General features: G+C 42.2%; 1 pseudogene; it reads right to left on the bottom strand.

Annotated features, from left to right (window-relative positions):
- Nucleotides 1-688: 688 nt before the first annotated feature.
- Nucleotides 689-21,220, bottom strand: LOC116484682 (zinc finger protein 64-like; annotated as a pseudogene).
- Between the last annotated feature and the right edge of the window lie 209 nt (nt 21,221-21,429).

The raw sequence follows: 21,429 nt of genomic DNA, 5'->3' as shown, positions 1-21,429 counted from the left end.
TTTAGAACTTGTGAGTGTGTTATTTCAGTTGACAAAAGGGATTTTGCAGACATGATTCAGGTTAAGGAAACTTGGATATTTAGATGAAGACTAGATTGTCCAGGTGGGTCCAATCTAATCACATGAGTTTTTTTTTTTTTTTTAAACCTATGAGTCTGCCTTTTTATTGCAAGACAACAGGTAGAAGAAACCACACAAACATATAAGGCAAACACTCTTAGAACGATCATCCAGGTTATGAAATAGAAGTTTTCCAGCAATCCCAGACTCTTCATGTACACCTTCTTCACTTTAACCCATCCCACTATAGAGATTAGTTTTAGTTTTCTATATCATCTAACTAGTTTAATAATTCCATCAGAGATAGATCAGTTTTAAAATTGGAATCTGTTACATAGAAGCTATCTGCATTGGATAGAGCAGGGCTCAGCAGACCCTACCTTTGAATGACTAAGTTGACTTGCTCAGATTGTCCTTGGAGGGAAGAGACAAACGCAAGAAGTGTCTCCACAGTACTGCTTTGCTTTCATCACTGTCGTCTCAGCCATCGCCTCTGGAGGCCTGTGATGTTGGAGCAGCCAACCCTGGAAGTGGTGCCCAAAGCCTGTCTCACTGCCTTCACCTTTTGGAGAGTTGGGCAACAGCATTTGTCAGAAATCTTGACAGCTGACAATCCTTTTCCTCTGAGCTAGAGGTCTTGGCTGGGCTCCAGCGGAGGCTTGAGCTGCCCCACGGAGACCATGGTGCTGAGCTGCCCTGAGGCACAGCTTGCAGGTGGGAAGGTGACCAAGTCTGAGACCTTGTTCTCACTCTGATCACTGTGCTGCTGCCTGTGGCATCTCAGAGTCATCCCTGACAAAGGCGGTGCTGCAGGTCTCACAGCGAAAGGCCCTCTGCCCCACGATCTTGGCCACGTGTTGGGAGCTGCTCTCTGAGCCCTTCCTTGGCTGGAGGGGCCCGGTTCTCTGTCTTGGAACTCGTCCTTGTGCACCTTGTCGATGTGCTTGGCCAGGCTGCTGGGCCACTTTGTGTCGAAGCTGCAGAAGTCACACTTGAAGGGATGGTCCTTACAGTGGACTCTGCTGTATATGCACAGTGCGGCTGCGCTGGAGCAGGAGTTGCACTCAGGACACTTCTCCGGGTGGTCGGCCTGGTGCAGCCAGCTGTGCTCCAGCAAGTCAGCCCATCCTTGCCCTGGAAGGCACAGTTCTGACACTTGAAGGTGTGCTTGATGCGGATGTGCGATTTGAGATTCACCTTCATGGTGCAGTGGACGTCGCTGCAGAACTTGCACTCGAAAGGCTTCTCCCCCAGTGCACGATCATGTGCCTTTTCAAGTCTGGGCTGATTTTGAACTTGGCGCTACAGAGCCAGCACTGGAAGGAGATATCCCCAGTGTGGGATCGCAGGTGGACGGTGAGCTGGCTGGAGTTGCGGCTGGCATAGGGGCAGAGCTGGCATTTGTACGACTGCTCGTCCGAGTGGATCCGTAGGTGCTTCTTGAGGCTACTGCTGTCCACGGCAGCATAGTCACACAGGTGGCACTGATGTGGCATCACATGTGTATGCTCAGGTTGTCCTTCCGGCTGAAGCACTTGTCACAGAACTCACACTTGAGCGGTTTGTCACCCGTTGTGGATTCTGAGATAGCGGTCCAAGTCTTTCATGCCATGGAGAGTTTTGAAGTGGCAACCTGGGTAGCAACAGTCGAATGTCCTCTCTCCAAGGGTGGCCGTCTGTTCCCTTGACTCTGAGGGAAGAGTGATGACAGGGGCCTTCTGCTTTCAGTCACTGCTTTCAGTGGAGAGGCAGGTTGCTCTTGGAACATTATCAAGTTCTGAAGCTGCACAGCTTGCTCTGTCCCATCCTTCGGGTCTTCACTCGAAGGTCCGCTCGTTGGTGAGGATTTCCCTGGACAACGCATTTGAAACAACCCCAGGGCAAGGAGCCACCTTCCAGGTGCGCAGCCAAAGCCCAGTACCAAGGAGGCCGGGGACTTGGGTGCCTGTGTACCCCGAAAACGGTCTCTGAGCGGTCCTCAGAGCATCTTTCCAGCATGTTTTTAACAGCAGAGAACCTTTCCCAGCTCTAATCAGAGGGAGCGGTCACTATGGAAAAAGGGTCAGAAATATAGTGTTGTTGACTTCTGAAGATGAAAAAAGGAGGCCATGAGCCAAAAAGTATAAGTGACCTCTAGAAGCTAGAAAAGACAAAGAAGTAGAAACGAATGTACCCTGCTGACATCTTGTGTGTGTGTGTGTGTGTGTGTGTGTGTGTGTGTATGCTTCTCAATGAAATGTTAAACTTTGAGCCTGCAGTACTGTAAAATAATAAATCTATATTTTTAAATGACTAAGTTCTTGGTAATTTGTTGCAGTACCAAGAGAGAACTAATACATTTGCCAATGTAGTTGGCATTTCTTGTGTGTGAGTGTGTGAGTGTGTGTGTGTGTGAGTGGATGTTTCTTTAGATTCACATTTCTAATTGGTATCACTCTATTTTTTTTAAACACTTATAGTGGAGGCCTACTAGCAATGTAATATTTCAGCTTATGTCTGAAAGTTCCTATTTCACCTTCATTTTTTGAAGATATCTTCATTGGGTAAAGAATTTTAGGCTAGCAGTTTCATTTCCTTCAGTACTTTATAGATGCAATATTTCTTGCATTCTTTCTGATGAAAAATCTGTCATCTTTATTTTTGTTTCTCTGTACGTAATGTATCTGTTTCTCTAGCTACTGAAAAATGAGTGGGCTTTATATTTTAAACAATGGTTTAAGGTACTACAAAAAGGTAATTTTTGGTGAAAAATGGATCAACTAATACTAGGTTGACCAAAAATTGGATTTGTCTGTATATATACTATATATCATATATATATAGTAACTATATGTAATTATATGTGAATATATAGTAATGGTTCTCAAAATTTTTGGTCTTAGGATTACTTTGCACTCTTATAAACTATTGAGGACCTCAGAGATTTTGCTTATGTGAATTATATCCAGCAACATTTATCATGTTCGAAGAGAAAAACTTTAAAGTATTTATATATTTTAAAGTACTGAAAAATAAGCCCATTACATGTTTAACACCATAACATACTTTCACGAGAAATAAACATATATTACAAAACAAAGTATTTGAGAAGAGCTGTGAAGAAATCTCTTAAATGTCTGGCTTAATAGAGAGTAGCTGAATTATCCCATTTGTTTCTGCATTTATTCTGTTGTTGTGTGTCATTTTGGTTGAAGTGTATGGAAAAAAACCTGGTCTCACAGAGGCAAGTACTGTAGTTAGAAAAGGGAAAAGTATTTTAATCTTTTTTAATATAGATAGATAGTCTTCAGTTGATACTAAACCAAATCAAACGAGTAGTTTCTTAGAGGTAAGTTGAAATGTAGAATCTGAAATCAATACACTTCTTGTACTCTTTTTTTTTTTTTTTGAGACGGAGTCTCGCTCTGTTGCCAGTCTGGAGAGTAGTGGCACAATCTCAGCTCACTGCAATCTCCGCCTCCTGGGTTCAAGTGATTCTCCTGCCTCAGCCTCCTGAGTAGCTTGGATTACAGGTGCACACCACCACACCCAGCTAACTTTTTTGTAGTTTTATAGAGACGGGATTTCACCATATTAGCCAGGCTGGTCTCAATCTCCTGATCTCATGATCCACCCACCTCAGCCTCCCAAAGTGCTGGGATTACAGGCGTGAGTCACTGCGCCCGGCCTATACTCTTAATATTAGAATCCACTGGTCCATCTTGGACTTTGAATGGATCTTTCATCCATGCATGATTTTGTAACATCAAGCGTTGGTCATATGGAAAATATTGGTTACTGGGTTATATAGATCCTCTCATTGATTCATACATACAATTATACAGTATTTTAAAATTATATTCATAAATATCACCACCGATTTTAATCTGAAAAGTCTTTAAATATTGGAAAACTGTCAAGGCCACAGTGGCAGACACACGATTTCAAAATACTAATTTTTTTCTTTTTTTAAGATGAAGTCTCACTCTGTTGCCCAGGCTGGAGTGCAATGGCATGATCTTGTCTCATTGCAACCTCTGCCTCCTGGGTTCAAGTGATTCTCCTGTCTCAGCCTCCCAAGTAGCTGGGATTACAGGCATGCACCACCACGCCCAGCTAATTTTTTTGTATTTTTGTAGAGATGGGGTTTCTCCATGTTAGCCAGGCTGGTCTCAAGCTCCTGACCTCAAGTGATCCACCTGCCTCAGCTTCCCAAAGTGCTGGGATTACAGGCGTGAGCCACTGTGCCCAGCCTCAAAATTCTAATTTTTTTATTGAAAGCTTTGAGCATGTAGTCAATCATCTTTGAAATTATAGAATCATTTCATTCATTTTTCAAGAAAATGCTATCTGGATATTAAAGTCTGAACAACTAGGGTTTGTCTCTTCATCACTCTTTCATGTAAAAATGGTGTTCCATGAAAACGGCAGCTAGTTTAGCACACTCAAAGAATCACATAAGTGCTTTTCCTTGAGACAACCATATACTCTGGTATGGAGCGAAAGTGCTTTAGGTGTACTCCCTATTTCATTGCACAGAATATTAAAAATATGTATATGGAAGGGTCAAGATTGTATAAAGTTAACATTTTTTTTTACTGCTTCATCAAGAAAATTATTTTATTTTTGTTATTTTGAGGTGGAGTCTCACTCTGTCTCCAGGCTGGAGGGTAGTGGCGTGATCTCAGCTCACTGCAACCTCCGCCTCCTGGGTTCAAGTGATTCTCTTGCCTCAGCCTCCCAAGTAGCTGGAAATATAAGTGCACGCCACCATGCCCAGCTAATTTTTGTATTTATAGTAGAGATGGGGTTTCACCGTGTTGGCCACTTGATCTCTTGACCTCAGATGATCTGCCCACCTCGGCTTCCCAAAGTGCTGCAATTACGGGCATGAGCCACCGTGCCCGGCTGCATCGAGAAAATTCCTAAGTGAAACTGGCTTCCTTTCCCCTACTCCTCTTGCTGCCTCGATCAAGAGTGTGTAGTGGAGGAAAATACCATGACTGTTCGTATAACTTGGTGCCATCGTTTTGATGCATACTAAGATACCACCAGTTTTACCCACTATTGTTTTTGTACAATCAGTGCAAATGTCAGCATAGTGAAAAAGGCAAATAATGCATTTTTTAATCTTCATTTTTATTTTTTTTCTTAGTGACAGTATCTTGCTCTCACTCAGGCTAGAATGCAGTGGTGTGATCATAGCTTGCTATGAGACAGAAAAAATCCTCCTGTCTCAGCCTCTTGAATAGCTGAGACCACAGGAGTGTGCCACCACCCCCAGCTAATTTTTTAAAAATACCTTTTTGGTAGAGACGGGGTCTCCCTATGTTTCCCAGGCTGGTCTTGAACTCCTGTCCTCAAGTGATCTTCCTGCCTTGGCCTCCCAAAGTGCTGGGATTACAGGCCTGAATCACAGTGCCTGGCTAAATAATGCATTCTAATGGAATTAATCTTATGGACCCACTGAAATGGATCTTAGATTCCTAGGTTCCATGGACTACACTTTGAGAACTACTAGCATATATTTACTATGACCTCACAAGTCCCACACGATTAGCATTATCATCCTTGTCTTACAAATGCAGTAAATCAAAGCGAGGGGTTAAATATTAAGTTTTTTGTTTGTTTTGTTTTCAAATCTATACAGTTAGTAGGTAGCACAGTCAGAATTTGTACAGAGCTCTTTCTTTCTCTGACTTTATACTCTTAACCACTATGCTACTTATAGTTGTCCCTGTAAATCTTCTCATACTAAAAAGCTGAATATTGATAAATTATTGACTTGGTCTGTAGTATGGTAAAGCTTTCTGCTGCTTTTATTCTGGTCATTATGTTCCTCTCTCCAATGTGCTTTTAGTTTGTTTCCTATCTGTCTCAATCATCAAACATAGTAGATTTCTATTGTGTTGTCAGGTAGCATGAATTTGTCTGATGAATGTATTCTAATATTATGGGGAGCACCCATCTTCAACTCTCGGTACATGCAGTTCTGGTGAAGCTAACTTCTTTGCTAGTTCATCTGCCTCTCCCATAGGGTTGAAAGCTCCCTGAAACAAGGACTTTGTCTATTTCCAGTTTCTAGTATTATACATTGTATATGAGATGATCAAGTAAGTTACAAATTAAGTTATTTTATCTCTTTGAATCTCCATTTCTTCATAGGAAAAATATATAAATACTTATACCACAATGTTCTCTGAATTTTATTTTATTTTTATTTTTATTTTATTTTATTTATTTTTTGAGACGGAGTCTTGCTCTGTCGCCCAGGCTGGAGTGCAGTGGCGTGATCTCGGCTCACTGCAAGCTCCACCTCCTGGGTTCACGCCATTCTCCTGCCTCAGCCTCCCGCGTAGCTGGGACTACAGGTACCCACCACCACACCCGGCTAATTTTTTGTATTTTTTAGTAGAGACGGGGTTTCACTGTGTTAGCCAGGATGGTCTCGATCTCCTGACCTTGTGATCTGCCCGCCTTGGCCTCCCAAAGTGCTGGGATTACAGGCGTGAGCCACCGCGCCCAGCCTGAATTTTAATAATATAATGGTACTGATATGCTTGGTCCATGTGAAATGACTAAAATAAATGTTCACCAAGTGTTAATATGTTTATTTACTGTCTTGATAGGTTTATCTCCTGGAAGACAGAAGCAACAAATAGGGAACTGCTACTCTACTTAATTCTAACAAAGAGGAATTGTTGGCAAAAGTTAGTGATGGGAAGCTTGGGAAAATTGACCCAAATTAGAGTTAGAATCCTAATAGGGAGAGAAAAAAAATAGACATGGTTAAATGGTTGACCAAGACTATAAGAAGTGTAACTCACAAAATTCAAAGAAAAGACACTATTATATTGTCATGAGACCTACAGAGGGAAAGATGAGCCAAAAGGAATCACAAACTATCAAAATCTGGAAGTGCAAATGCTCTCGAAGTAAGAGGAATTATTTAAATCCTGTGTGGTTGGAAAAAGAGCTCTCCATTAAGCTCAAATGTTAAAAGAACTTGCACAAAAGATAAAAAGATAGGAATATACATTCAAAAAAGAATACACAAATGTGGCAGGCCTGGAGCAATAGTACCAAGAATTCATATACATCAACCACGTGCCCACATCAAATTCGGGTTCTTGCTGCCTTCTTTGCCGAGCTTAGTCTGTGCTCCTCCCCTAAGCCTCTACCCAATGTACCCCCAATCCTCTTGCCATTTTCGCCAAAAATGAGGTCAGACTTGCAAAAATGCTACGGACAGCTAGAGAACTTCTTAAATTTATGATCTGATGTTTGAGGCCAGGAGTTTGAAACCAGCCTGGACAACACAGTAAGGCTGCATCTCTACCAAAAAAAAAAAATTAGCCAAGCATGGTGGCACATGCCTGTAGTCCCAGCTACTTGCGAGGCTGAGGTGGGAGGGTTGCTTGAGCCCAGGAGTTTGAAGTTGCAGTGAGCTATGATTGTGCCACCGCATTCCAGCCTGGGTAACAGAGCAAGACCCCCTCTAGGAAAAAAATACGAGAAATAGCCACCTGAAGATAAGAAATAGATATACTGTAAATGATGTCATGTTTACAGATGAAGAACTTCTATTCCTATTTTGCTTGTATCTTCTTTGTCAAGAAATGATTTTTTTTTGTACCGGCGGTTGGGGGGGGCGGGAAGGTAGAATTGTGTGGGATCCTGAAATACAATTAATGAAGACATTCTAATAGATAGCTGGTCCTCTCCTGTCCAAGACAAATTTCAAGACAACAGAACTCATGAGTGAATTGCTCAACTTCTGTGAGGGACCTTTGAAGCACTCTGAAGAAAATGAGAGTTACTATTGGGAACAATGGAGAAAGGAAAGCTAATAATACAAGATAATAATTGTAAGAAAACATCCTGAGAAAGTGAGAAGGGACAGGATCTAGTTCACAAAGGCGTTTGGCCTAGGGAGCAAGGGCAGTTTATTAATTACAAATTATTAACAGATGCAGGAAGTGGGTAGAGTTGGTGGTGGTTAAATGAGCAGTTCTCTTATGAGAATCAACTTAGAGTAAAGAGGACGAATTGGAGGTATTGGAGATTTGAATAGGACATATGAAACCATTATCTTGGATAGAAAATTTTCTCTTCTCTTTTTTTCTTCTCTTTTTTCTTTTCTCTTTTTTCTTTTTTCTCTTTTTTCTTTTATTTTCTGATGGAGTCTTGCTCTTTTGTCCAAGCTGAAGTGCACTGGCATGATCTCGGCTCACTGCAACCTCTGCTTCCTGGGTTCAAGCAGTTCTTCTGCTTCAGCCTCCTGAGTAGCTGGGATTACAGGCACCTGCCACCACACCCAGCTAACTTTTTTCTTTTTGAGATGGGGTCTCTCTCTGTTGCCCAGGCTGGACTCAGTGGCACGATCTCTGCTCACTGCAACCTCTGCCTCCCAGGTTCAAGTGATTCTCCTGCCTCAGCCTCCCAAAGTAGCTGAGACTACAGGCATGTGCCACCATACCACACTAAAAATTTTAGTATTTTTAGTAGAGAAGGGGCTTCACCATATTGGCCAGGCTGGTCTCAAACTCCTGACCTTGTGATCTGCCTGCCTCGGCCTCCCAAAGTGCTGAGATTACACGAGTGAGCTATTGCGCCCAGCCAATAGTGAGAAACTTTCCAAGAGCTGGGCGTCATGGCACATACCTGTAATCCCAGCTACTGGGGAGGCTGAGGCAAGAAAATCCCTTGAGCCCAGGAGTTTGAGGCTGTAGTAAGCTAACATTGTTCCACTGCACTCCAGTCTGGGTGACTATGAAATCCTGTCTTAAAAAAAATAAAATAAAATAAATGTAATGGAATTGTTAAGCAATGTTGAAATCAGTGTTTATGAATTTAAAGTGAGGCCAGCTGGAGCAGCTGACTGTCTTTCTCTGACCATTTTCAGTTGCTTTGGTGTAATTGCAGAATAGGAAAAGAGCTGAGTTTAACCCGGGTTGGGAAGTTGGAATTGCCATAGGTAAATGTCATGAAGGTAGATAGGGGCAAGCAAAGTGATTGTGTTTCAGGGGAAGTGGCTCTAGTGATGGATCATGGAACATAAGCTGAGTAAAGAGATCATGAGGACATGAGGTAGGTGTAAGGTTTAGTGATGGACAGTGGAAAAGTGGTGGGATCAATGGATAGAAGAAACGAATTTTAGAAGTAAAGGAGAAGAAAGATGGATGTTCAAAGCGTTGGATGCTTGAAATAAAGACCAGAGATGGTGAAATTATTGACAAGGTAGAGTATGGTCTCATCTTTCTCTCCACGATTGAAATATATCAAATACGAGATATTGAAAGCACTAAGAATAGTGATAGAGGTAGTAGTGAGAAAAAGACAGTGACCCAAGTTCTAAAATAATCAGTGAGGGAGATGGCCAGGAGGTAGGTAGATAACGACAAGGAATGTCTCATCTGTTTCTAATTATAGCCTACTGCTTGGAATTGATCTCTTAGAAAATCTGTAGTAATGAGGCTTGAATTTGTATACTATATACAAATTATAATATGCAAATGTATATATTATACTATAATATACAAATGTATATATTCTCTCTACATATATATTATATCTCTCTCTGTCGGTGGTATCATAGCCATGAGAGGAATGGCCTGAGCAAAGCACACAGCAATCTTGGCTCATTTACAGATTGCAATGGACAATTTACCAGCCAGTGAAGTGATCACTTTGTGGGCTAAGGTGGAGAAAAGATGTCTAACTAGGGGAAGGGAGTGCAATGAAAACCCTGTAGTTAATTTTGTACTTTGTACTTCTAGAAAGTATAAAGAAGCTTAAATAAACTTTTCAAAGGAAATCTTCAAAGGTGTACTCATTTGTAGTCTACCACTTGTTTGGGGGTTCCTCTTACAGGTTCCACTGTGAATGACTATTCCTAAGTAGACGGGAAAATCTGTAGAAAACTCTTTGTGCCTATGTCCAGATCATACTGTTCTGTAGGCAAAAAACCTCGTGGCTTTTCTAAAGCCCCCATTTTCAGACACCTATTGCAAATCTTAGGAGCAGTAATGTCAATTTCTTCTCCCCAATACCACATGTTGACTTCTCCAGTTGTCTCTGGTCAATGAAGACAAGCTCAGTCTTATTTCAGGGTCAAAGTACAGCCAATTTAGTACTGCTTGAAAAGTGGAATCCAAGGGCTATCACCCTGGACATCAATATAAAAATAAAATTGCTGCATTTAATTAGCCTTCACCACTGCAGGCTACTGCTGCTGCTTTCTCTCCCCCACAAAATTCTACCACTTTTTCTTTCCCCAGGTGGATATATCATGTTTAAACATAAAAATTACCCTGTTCTCTCCAGGAAACCAACCATAGAACTAAACTCTACCTTTCTTGGATTTCATCTTTTCTAGAGTTGCATACAACTTTGTATCTTCTCTAGGGTCAGGCTGGAAAATCAAGACCACTTTATCCTTCCCCGATATCCAACCAATTCTAGGTCTCAATTAGGAGAAGGTATGGCTGCATATAACAAGAAAATCCAAAATAACAGTTACTTAAACAACTAAAAGTTTACTCCTTTTTCGTAAAGTCCAGAAGGAATTAATTGAGGCCTCACATGATAGCTACATGAATTTGTCAGAGATATAGGCTCTTTACAGCTCTCTACACTGCCATCTATAGGATGAGGCCCTCATCTTTAGGGTCCAGCATAGTTGCTAGATCTTCAATCATCATCTTCACTCTAGGCAGTAGGAACAAAAGAAGGTGTATCCCGCCTATTTATTTTTGGAGATGGGGTCTTGCTCTGTTGCCCAGGCAGAAGTGCAGTGTAGTAATCATAGCTACTGCAGCCTCAAACTCCTGAGCTTAAGGGATCCTCCCACCTTAGCTTCCTGAATAGCTAGGACTGCAGACACTGTGTCTGGCTAAATTAAAAAAAAAAAAATTTAAGAGACAAGATCTCACTCTACTGCCCAGGCTGGTCTCACGATCCTGGGCTTAAGTGACACATTAGTGTCTCAGTCTCCCTAGTAGCTGGGACTGTAGGATTATGCCATCACAGCAGCTTATCCCCTCTTTTAAGAAGTCTTCCCAGACCTCCTACATATCAGTGGCCAAAACCTAGTCACATGGTCACATCTAGCTGCCAAAGAGGCTAGAGAATAGTCTTGTAGCTGGGTAATAACATGCATGGTCAAATTTCAGCCTTCTTTTTTTTTTTAAAGAGGAAGGGGAGGATGGTTAACTGGAAGCAACTATTTGTCTTGCCTTTTCCTCCTATTCAATACACAGACAACAGAGCAAGAGATACTGTTGCCCTTTGAGAAGCTAAACAAAGTTTGGTATGGCTAAATTCACTAATTATTACTTTCTGAATTAATCAGAAGGTATTCTTAAGAATTTAAAATCTTAAGTATTTTCACCACAAAAGTGATAAGAATGTGAGGTTATATATGTTAATTAACTCAATTTAGCCATTTCACAATGTATATGTGTTTCTTTTTTTATTTTTATTTTATTATTATACTTTAGGTTTTGGGGTACATGTGCACAATGTGCAGGTTTGTTACATATGTGTCCATGTGCCGTGTTGGTTTGCTGCACCCATTAACTCGTCATTTAGCATTAGGTATATCTCCTAATGCTGTCCCTCCCCCCTCCCCCCAACCCACAACAGTCCCTGGAGTATGATGTTCCCCTTCCTGTGTCCATGAGTTCTCACTGTTCAATTCCCACCTATGAGTGAGAACATGCGGTGTTTGGTTTTTTGTCCTTGAGATAGTTTACTGAGAACGATGGTTTCCAGTTTCATCCATGTCCCTACAAAGGACATGAACTCATCGTTTTTTATGGCTGCATAGTATTCTGTGGTGTATATGTGCCACATTTTCTTTTTTTTTTTTTTTTTTTGTATTTTTAGTAGAGACGGGGTTTCACCGTGGTCTCGATCTTCTGACCTCATGATCCGCCCGCCTCGGCCTCCCAAGGTGCTGGGATTACAAGCGTGAGCCACCGTGCCCAGCCTATGTGCCACATTTTCTTAATCCAGTCTATCGTTGTTGGACATTTGGGTTGGTTCCAAGTCTTTGCTATTGTGAATAGTGCCGCAATAAACATACATGTGCATGTGTCTTTATAGCAGCATGATTTATTTTATTTTATTTTTTTATTATACTTTAGGGTTTTAGGGTACATGTACACAATGTGCAGGTTTGTTACATATGTATCCATGTGCCATGTTGATTTCCTGCACCCATTAACTTGTCATTTAGCATTAGGTGTATCTCCTAATGCTGTCCCTCCCCCCTCCCCCTACCCCACAACAGTCCCCGGAGTGTGATGTTCCCCTTCCTGTGTCCATGAGTTCTCATTGTTCAATTCCCACCTATGAGTGAGAACATGCGGTGTTTGGTTTTTTGTCCTTGCGATAGTTTACTGAGAATGATGTTTTCCAGTTTCATCCATGTCCCTACAAAGGACACGAACTCATCATTTTTTATGGCTGCATAGTATTCCATGGTGTATATGTGCCACATTTTCTTAATCCAGTCTATCGTTGTTGGACATTTGGGTTGGTTCCAAGTCTTTGCTATTGTGAATAGTGCCGCAATAAACATACGTGTGCATGTGTCTTTATAGCAGCATGATTTATAGTCCTTTGGGTATATACCCAGTAATGGGATGGCTGGGTCAAATGGTATTTCTAGTTCGAGATCCCTGAGGAATCGCCACACTGACTTCCACAATGGTTGAACTAGTTTACAGTCCCACCAACAGTGTAAAAGTGTTCCTATTTCTCCACATCCTCTCCAGCACCTGTTGTTTCCTGACTTTTTAATGATGGCCATTCTAACTGGTGTGAGATGGTATCTCATTGTGGTTTTGATTTGCATTTCTCTGATGGCCAGTGATGATGAGCATTTTTTCATGTGTTTTTCGGCTGCATAAATGTCTTCTTTTGAGAAGTGTCTGTTCATGTCCTCTGCCCACTTTTTGATGGGGTTGTTTGTTTTTTTTCTTGTAAATTTGTTTGAGTTCATTGTAGATTCTGGATATTAGCCCTTTGTCAGATGAGTAGGTTGCAAAAATTTTCTCCCATTCTGTAGGTTGCCTGTTCACTCTGATGGTAGTTTCTTTTGCTGTGCAGAAGCTCTTTAGTTTAGTGAGATCCCATTTGTCAATTTTGGCTTTTGTTGCCATTGCTTTTGGTGTTTTAGACATGAAGTCCTTGCCCATGCGTATGTCTTGAATGGTATTGCCTAGGTTTTCTTGTAGGGTTTTAATGGTTTTAGGTCTAACATTTAAGTCTTTAATCCATCTTGAATTAATTTTTGTATAAGGTGTAAGGAAGGGATCCAGTTTCAGCTTTCTACATAGGGCTAGCCAGTTTTCCCAGCACCATTTATTAAATAGGGAATCTTTTCCCCATTGCTTGTTTTTGTCAGGTTTGTCAAAGATCAGATAGTTGTAGATATGCGGCATCATTTCTGAGGGCTCTGTTCTGTTCCATTGATCTATGTCTCTGTTGTGGTACCAGTACCATGCTGTTTTGGTTACTGTAGCCTTGTAGTATAGTTTGAAGTCAGGTAGTGTGATGCCTCCAGCTTTGTTCTTTTGGCTTAGGATTGACTTGGTGATGCAGGCTCTTTTTTGGTTCCATATGAACTTTAAAGTAGTTTTTTCCAATTCTGTGAAGAAAGTCATTGGTAGCTTGATGGGGATGGCATTGAATCTACAAATTACCTTGGGCAGTATGGCCATTTTCACGATATTGATTCTTCCAACCCATGGGCATGGAATGTTCTTCCATTTGTTTGTATCCTCTTTTATTTTATTGAGCAGTGGTTTGTAGTTCTCCTTGAAGACTTCCTTCACATCCCTTGTAAGTTGGATTCCTAGGTATTTTATTCTCTTTAAAGCAATTGTGAATGGGAGTTCACTCATTATTTGGCTCTCTGTTTGTCTGTGATTGGTGTACGAGAATGCTTGTGATTTTTGTACATTGATTTTGTATCCTGAGACTTTGCTGAAGTTGCTAATCAGCTTAAGGAGATTTGGGGCTGAGACAATGGGGTTTTCTAGATATACAATCATGTCATCAGAACAGGGACAATTTGACTTCCTCTTTTCCTAATTGAATATCCTTTGTTTCTTTCTCCTGCCTGATTGCCCTGACCAGAATTTCCAGCACTATGTTGAATAGGAGTGGTGAGAGAGGGCATCCCTGTCTTGTGCCGGTTTTCAAAGGGAATGCTTCCAGTTTTTGCCCATTCAGTATGATATTGGCTGTGGGTTTGTCATAGATAGCTCTGATTATTTTGAGGTACGTCCCATCAATACCTAATTTATTGAGAGTTTTTAGCATGAAGGGTTGTTGAATTTGGTCAAAGGCCTTTTCTGCATCTATTGAGATAATCATGTGGTTTTCGTCTTTGGTTCTGTTTATATGCTGGACTACATTTATTGATTTGTGTATGTTGAACCAGCCTTGCATCCCAGGGATGAAGCCCACTTGATCATGGTGTATAAGCTTTTTGATGTGCTGCTGGATTCGATTTGCCAGTATTTTATTGAGGATTTTTGCATCAATGTTCATCAAGGATATTGGTCTGAAATTCTCTTTTTTGGTTATGTCTCTGCCAGGCTTTGGTATTAGGACGATGCTGGCCTCATAAAATGTGTTAGGGAGGATTCCCTCTTTTTCTATCAATTGGAATAGTTTCAGAAGGAATGGTACCAGTTCCTCCTTGTACCTCTGGTAGAATTCGGCTGTGAATCCATCAGGTCATGGACTCTTTTTGGTTGGTAAGCTGTTGATTATTGCCACAATTTCAGAGCCTGTTATTGGTCTACTCAGAGATTCAACTTCTTCCTGGTTTAGTCTTGGGAGGGTGTATGTGTCGAGGAATTTATCCATTTCTTCTAGATTTTCTAGTTTATTTGTGTAGAGGTGTTTGTAGTATTCTCTGATGGTAGATTGTATTTCTGTGGGATCGGTGGTGATATCCCCTTTATCATTTTTTATTGCATCTATTTGATTCTTCTCTCTTTTCTTCTTTGTCTTGCTAGTGGTCTATCAATTTTATTGATCTTTTCAAAAAACCAGCTCCTGGATTCATTAATTTTTTGAAGGGTTTTTTGTGTCTCTATTTCCTTCAGTTCTGCTCTGATTTTAGTTATTTCTAGCCTTCTGCTAGCTTTTGAATGTGTTTGCTCTTGCTTTTCTAGTTCTTTTAATTGTGATGTTAGGGTGTCAATTTTGGATCATTCTTGCTTTCTCTTGAGGGCATTTAGTGCTATAAATTTCCCTCTACACACTGCTTTGAATGTGTCCCAGAGATTCTGGTATGTTGTGTCTTTGTTCTCGTTGGTTTCAAAGAACATTTTTATTTCTGCCTTCATTTCATTATGTACCCAGTAGTCATTCAGGAGCAGGTTGTTCAGTTTCCATGTAGTTGAGCGGTTTTGAGTGAGTTTCTTAATCCTGAGTTCTAGTCTGATTGCATTGTGGTCTGAGAGACAGTTTGTTATAATTTGTGTTCTTTTACATTTGCTGAGGAGAGCTTTACTTCCAATTATGTGGTCAATTTTGGAATAGGTGTGGTGTGGTGTTGAAAAAAATGTATATTCTGTTGATTTGGGGTGGAGAGTTCTGTAGATGTCTATTAGGTCCACTTTGTGCAGAGCTGAGTTCAAGTCCTGGATATCCTTGTTAACTTTGTGTCTTGTTGATCTGTCTAATGTTGACAGTGGGGTGTTAAAATCTCCCATTATTATTGTGTGGGAGTTTAAGTCCCTTTGTAGGTCACTCAGGACTTGCTTTATGAATCTGGGTGCTTCTGTGTTGGGTGCATATATATTTAGGATAGTTAGCTCTTCTTGTTGAATTGATCCCTTTACCATTATGTAATGGCCTTCTTTGTCTCTTTTGATCTTTGTTGGTTTAAAGTCTATTTTATCAGAGACTAGGATTGCAACCCCTGCCTTTTTTTGTTTTCCATTTGCTTGGTAGATCTTTCTCCATCCCTTTATTTTGAGTCTATGTGTGTCTCTGCATGTGAGATGAGATTCCTGAATACAGCACACTCATGGGTCTTGACTCCTTATCCAGTTTGCCAGTCTGTGTCTTTTAATTGGAGCATTTAGGCCATTTACATTTAAAGTTAATATTGTTATGTGTGAATTTGATCCTGTCATTATGATGTTAGTTGGTTGTTTTGCTCATTAGTTGATGCAGTTTCTTCCTAGCCTCGATGGTCTTTACAATTTGGCATGTTTTTGCAGTGGCTGGTACCAGTTGTTCCTTTCCATGTTTAGTGCTTCCTTCAGGAGCTCTTTTAGGGCAGGCCTGGTGGAGACAAAATCACTCAGCATTGGCTTGTCTGTAAAGTATTTGATTTCTCCTTCACTTATGAAGCTTAGTTTGGCTGGATATGAAATTCAGGGTTGAAAATTCTTTTCTTTAAGAATGTTGAATATCAGCCCCCGCTCTCTTCTGGCTTGTAGAGTTTCTGCCAAGAGATCAGCTGTTAGTCTGATGGGCTTCCCTTTGTGGGTAACCCGACCTTTCTCTCTGGCCGCCCTTAGCATATTTTCCTTCATTTCAACTTTGGTGAATCTGACAATTATGTGTCTTGGAGTTGCTCTTCTCGAGGAGTATCTTTGTGGCGTTCTCTTTATTTCCTGAATCTGAATGTTGGCCTGCCTTGCTAGATTGGGGAAGTTCTCCTGGATAATATCTTGCAGAGTGTTTTCCAACTTGGTTCCATTCTCCCTGTCATTTTCAGGTACACCAATCAGACGTAGGTTTGGTCTTTTCACATAGTCCCAAATTTCTTGGAGGCTTTGTTCGCTTCTTTTTATTCTTTTTTCTCTAAACTTCCCTTCTCTCTTCATTTCATTCATTTCATCTTCCATCGCTGATACCCTTTCTTCCAGTTGATCGCATTGGCTACCAAGGCTTCTGCAATCTTCGCGTAGTTCTCGAAACTTGGCTTTCAGCTCCATCAGCTCCTTTAAGCCCTTCTCTCCATTGGTTATTCTAGTTATCCATTCTTCTAATTTTTTTTCAAAGTTTTTAACTTCTTTGCTATTGTTTTGAATTTCCTCCTGTAGCTCGGAGTAGTGTGATCGTCTGAAGCCTTCTTCTCTCAACTCGTCAAAGTCATTCTCCATCCAGCTTTGTTCCGTTGCTGGTGAGGAACTGCGTTCCTTTGGAGGAGGAGAGGTGCTCTGCTTTTTAGAGTTTCCAGTTTTTCTGCTCTGTTTTTTCCCCATCTTTGTGATTTTATCTACTTTTGGTCTTTGATGATGGTGATGTACAGATGGGTTTTTGGTGTGGATGTCCTTTCTGTTTGTTAGTTTTCCTTCTACCAGACAGGACCCTCAGCTGCAGGTCTGTTGGAGTTTGCTAGAGGTCCACTCCAGACCCTGTTTGGCTGAGTGTCAGCAGTGGTGGCTGCAGAACAGAGGATTTTCGTGAGACCAAAAATTCAGCTGTCTGATAGTTCCTCTGGAAGTTTTGTCTCAGAGGAGTACCCGGCTGAGAGAGGTGTCAGTCTGTCCCTACTTGGGGGGTGCCTCCCAGTTAGGCTGCTCAGGGGTCAGGGACCCACTTTAGGAGGCAGTCTGTCCGTTCTCAGATCTGCAGCTGCGTGCTGGGAGTACCACTACTCTCTTCAAAGCTGTCAGACAGGGACATTTAAGTCTGCAGAGGTTCCTGCTGAATTTTTGTTTGTGTGTGCCCTGCTCCCAGAGGTGGAGCCTACAGAGGCAGGCAGGCCTCCTTGAGCTGTGGTGGGCTCTACCCAGTTCGAGCTTCCTGGCTGCTTTGTTTACCTAAGCCAGCCTGGGCAATGGTGGGCGCCCCTCCCTCAGCCTCGCTGCCGCAGTGCAGTTTGATCTCAGACTGCTATGCTAGCAATCAGCGAGACTCCGTGGGCATAGGACCCTCTGAGCCAGGTTTGGGACACAATCTCCTGGTGTGCCGTTTTCCAAGCCGGTTGGAAAAGCGCAGTATTAGGGTGGGAGTGACCCGATTTTCCAGGTGCCGTCTGTTACCCCTTTCTTTGACTAAGAAAGGGAACTCCCTGACCCCTTGCACTTCCCGAGTGAGGCAATGCCTCGCCCTGCTCGGCTCGCGCACTGTGCGCTTCACTGACTGTCCTGCACCCACTGTTTGGCACTCCCTAGTGAGATGAACCTGGTACCTCAAACGGAAATGCAGAAATCACCCGTCTTCTGTGCCACTCACGCTGGGAGCTGTAGACTGGAGCTGTTCCTATTCAACCATCTTGGGAAAGTATCTTTTTTTTTCTTTCTTTTTTTGGAGATGGAGTCTTGCTCTGTCACCCAGGCTGGGGTGCAGTGGTGCGATCTCAGCTCACTGCGAGCTCCGCCTCCTGGGTTCACGCCATTCTCCTGCCTCAGCCTCCTGAGTAGCTGGGACTACAGGTGCCCGCCACCACGCCCAGCTAACTTTTTTTGTATTTTTAGTAGAGGGGAGGTTTTGCCGTATCAACCAGAATGGTCTTGATCTCCTGACCTCGTGATCTGCCCGCCTCGGCCTCCCAAAGTGCTAGGATTACAGGTGTGAGCCACCACGCCCGGCCATGTATATGTATTTTAAAACATATTGTATAGGATATATATGTACAATTTTTATTTGTCAATTTAAAAAAGAATGGAGACTTGAGGACCTGGGGTGTTCTTAAACAGGAGTGTGACATTCGGTCTTGTTTTAGAAGAATCCTATTTTGGAGGCTTTGTGGGGAGAGCAGGTTGGAGTGGGGCAACTTTAAGAGGTTCATGGTGACCTTGGCAAGTGCAGATTTGATGAAATGATGGGGGCAGGGGTCAGGGAAAGGCAATCCCAAATCTTGGACTTTCAGATCATTGATTTTTTTCTAATGTCCTGTGATCTTTTTCTTTTACCCACTTCACCATTATGTGAACTACCTCAGAATTGCTTATTTTAAATATCCTACTTTTTGACCGTCATTTAAGAAAAAATATTTCCAACAAACCTACTTTAGCATCTCCACTTCAAAAAGTCTTTACTCCCAAACACTGCCCCTACTACTTTTCATACACATCAACCACCTGCCCACATCCACCTCTGGTTCTTGCTGCCTTCTTTGTTGAGCTTAATCTGTGCTCCTCCCCTAAACCTCTACCCAATGTACCCCCAATCTTCTTGGCATTTTCTCCTTTTATTGTGAATATTGTATATGTCATTCCCCCTTTCCACTGGCACCTTCTCACAGCATTTAAATTAAAGTCTCTCCTATTTTAAACAATAGTCAGCCGGACATGGTAGCTCATGCGTGTAATCCTAGTGCTTTGGGAGGCTGACACAGGAGGATTACTTGAGGCCAGGAGTTTGAGACCAGACTGGGCAACATAGCAAGACCCTGTTTCCACAAAAACACTTAACTTATATATATATTTTTGAGACAGAGTCTTATTCTGTTACCCAGGCTGGAGTGCAGTGGTGCAGTCTCTGCTCACTGCAGCCTCTGCCTCCCAGGTTCAGGTGATTATCCTGCCTCAGCCTCCTGAGTAGCTGGGACTACAGGCACATGCAACCATGCCTGGCTAATTTATTTTTGTATTTTTACTAGAGATGGGGTTTTACCATGTTGGTCAGGCTGGTTCCAAAATCCTAACCTCAAATGATCCTCCTGCCTCAGTCTCCCAACTTGCTGGAATTACAGGTGTGAGTTACTGCCCCCAGCTGAAAAACTTACTTGGATGATGTTGTGGGTGCCTGTAGTTCCAGCTACATGGGAGGCTGAGGTGGGAGACTCACTTGAGCCTGGGAGTTTGAGCCTGCAGTGAGCCATGATTGTGCCACTACACTCCAGCCTGGGTGACAGAGTGAGACCCCATCTCTTAAAACAAAACCAAACCATTACATAACCCCAGTCTTCCTTTCAGGGCATACTCCCTCTATCTCCCACCCTTTCTCCTTCCTTTCACAACCCTGCTTCTCAAAAGAACTGTCAACCTTTGCTGGCTCAACTTTTTTTTTTTTTTTTTTGGAGACAGAGTCTCACTCTGTTGCCCAGGCATGATCTCCGCTCACTGTAACCTCTGCCTCCCGGGTTCGAGAGATTCTCCTGCCTCAGCCTCCCAAGTAGCTGGGACTACAGGCGCCTGCCACCACACCCGGCTAATTTTTGTATTTTTAGTAGAGACGGGGTTTCACCTTATTGGCCAGGCTGGTCTTGAACTCCTGACCTCATGATCCACCCGCCTTGGCCTCCCAGAGTGCTGGGATTACAGGCACGAGCCATTGTGCCTGGCCTGCTGCCTCAACTCTTTACCTCTTCTGGACCCTTGTTTATGTAGGAATTGAAGTCACCGATTATAATAACAAATAGTTGTTGAAGATGATTTAAGTACTAAACTCTTCAATAAATAGGGGTAAAATGGGGCAGTAGCTAAAAGGTCAGTAGTTGGGACCCTTTACACTCTTAAAGAGAAGGACCATTCAATCATGACCAGTACTGGACAGCTCATTGACACCAAAGTGAAGAGCTCAAAGCCAGATTTACATTAAGAAAACTAATGTGGGCTGGGTGTGGTGGCTCACACCTGTAATCCCAGCACTTTGGGAGGCCAAGGTGGGTGGATCATGAGGTCAGGAGATTGAGACCATCCTGGCCAACATGGTGAAACCCCATCTCTACCAAAAATACAAAAACTAGCTGGGTGTGGTGCCACGCACCTGTAGTCCCAGCTACTCAGGAGGCTGAGGCAGGAGAGTCACTTGAACCCGGGAAGCAGAGGTTGCAGTGAGCCAAGATCGTGCCACTGCCCTCCAGTCTGGTGACAGAGCAAGACTCCGTCTTAAAATAAAACAAAACAAAAAAAACCCAAACTAATGTGATGTTTCTTCTATGAGAGTTGTGAAGCAAACCATATGTATGTGTGCATATATGTGCATACTGTTACTTCTATAACATTGTGTGTATATAAGCATAAAACTATGTCTAGAAAAGTGTTCACTAGTGTTAACAGTGATTACCACTAGGGCCTAGGATTTGAGTAATCTTTACTTTTTAGAAAAAAGCTTGAATATTCTTTGAAAATGTGTATCATTCTTGAATTCAGGAAGATGTAAAATAACTTTACATTTTGGGGGAAGCTTTTAATGGATTGTTTTAAAGTGACCTTCATTCTTACCTTGCCTCCATTTTAAACTGCATGTCTAGTAAGAAGGAGGATAGAAATAAAGAAGGGTCGGTAGCTCATGCTTGTAATCCCAGCACTTTGGGAGGCCGAGGCGGGCGAACCACGAGGTCAAGAGATTGAGACCATCCTGGCCAACATTGTGAAACCCTGTCTCTACTAAAAAATACAAAAATTAGCCGGGCATGGTGGCGTGTGCCTGTAGTCCCAGCTACTCGGCAGGCTG

This window comes from Hylobates moloch, unplaced genomic scaffold (genome assembly GCF_009828535.3).
Source record: "Hylobates moloch isolate HMO894 unplaced genomic scaffold, HMol_V3 SCAFFOLD_16, whole genome shotgun sequence".
Classification (NCBI taxonomy): domain Eukaryota; kingdom Metazoa; phylum Chordata; class Mammalia; order Primates; family Hylobatidae; genus Hylobates; species Hylobates moloch.
This window is presented reverse-complemented; position numbering and strand designations above follow the sequence as displayed.